Below are 913 nucleotides of genomic sequence, written 5' to 3'. Positions count from 1 at the left end.
AAAGGAATAAATTCAATAAAGTCGACCACTGGTACCCTTGTATATGCCAGTTGTGTTGACCTAGAGTTAGGTTATCGACCACTGGTACCCTTGTATATGCCAGTGTGTTGATATTAGTCAGACTAGTATCTCAATCCATTAGGATAGGTTCATTTTGGCGGAGGCCTTCAGACAGATATGGGAAACGCCGTTCACTTAGTAAACATCAAAACCATCTATGTTTTCTATATCCATCTTCTTGATCTATCCATGTGATTAGTTTTGACTCCGAATATGATGTCCATAGTGCAACTATCTGAGTAGAGCTCTGTCACTTTATATGAATTTTAGTATGCTTGAGTGCAAACTCGTGTACAACAATTGGAATTTCGCATCAGGGTACTTATTCCTGTAGTCAATAAGTATGTCAACCAAGGAGATTCTTTAGTGCCTTCCAAGGTTCTGCGTAGATAACTAAGGTCTGGAGTACAGGTTTTGTGGGTACACCTCTGGTAAACCCACCCGAGACTATAACTCGGCCACTAGGGCCACCTAGGGGTTTAAAGGCTTATTGCATACGCTAAATGCAATCGACGATGCCTGCGACAGTGAGTTAGGATTTTATTTTGTAGTTTTGATTTGCTCGAGGACTAGCAAATAATAAGTTTGGGGGTATTTGATAGACGCATTTATGTGTCTAATATAGCTCATTTGTATATATTGTTAGTACTCGATATTGTACTTATTTGGTTATTTTATGTATTTGTAGGTGTTTTTGGAAAATAATCTCTTGCGGCGAATTTGGCTAAAAATGTGGTATCTGGACCTCCGTTGATAACGTACCGGAAGCGCCTCAGAAGTGTACCGGAAGTATCCCAGAAATACCCCGGAGGAACCCCGAAAAAAGTGCGGAAAATGCCTCAGAGGACACTTG

Source organism: Papaver somniferum, chromosome 2 (genome assembly GCF_003573695.1).
Source record: "Papaver somniferum cultivar HN1 chromosome 2, ASM357369v1, whole genome shotgun sequence".
Classification (NCBI taxonomy): Eukaryota; Viridiplantae; Streptophyta; class Magnoliopsida; order Ranunculales; family Papaveraceae; genus Papaver; species Papaver somniferum.
Note: the sequence above shows the minus strand (reverse complement) of the source record.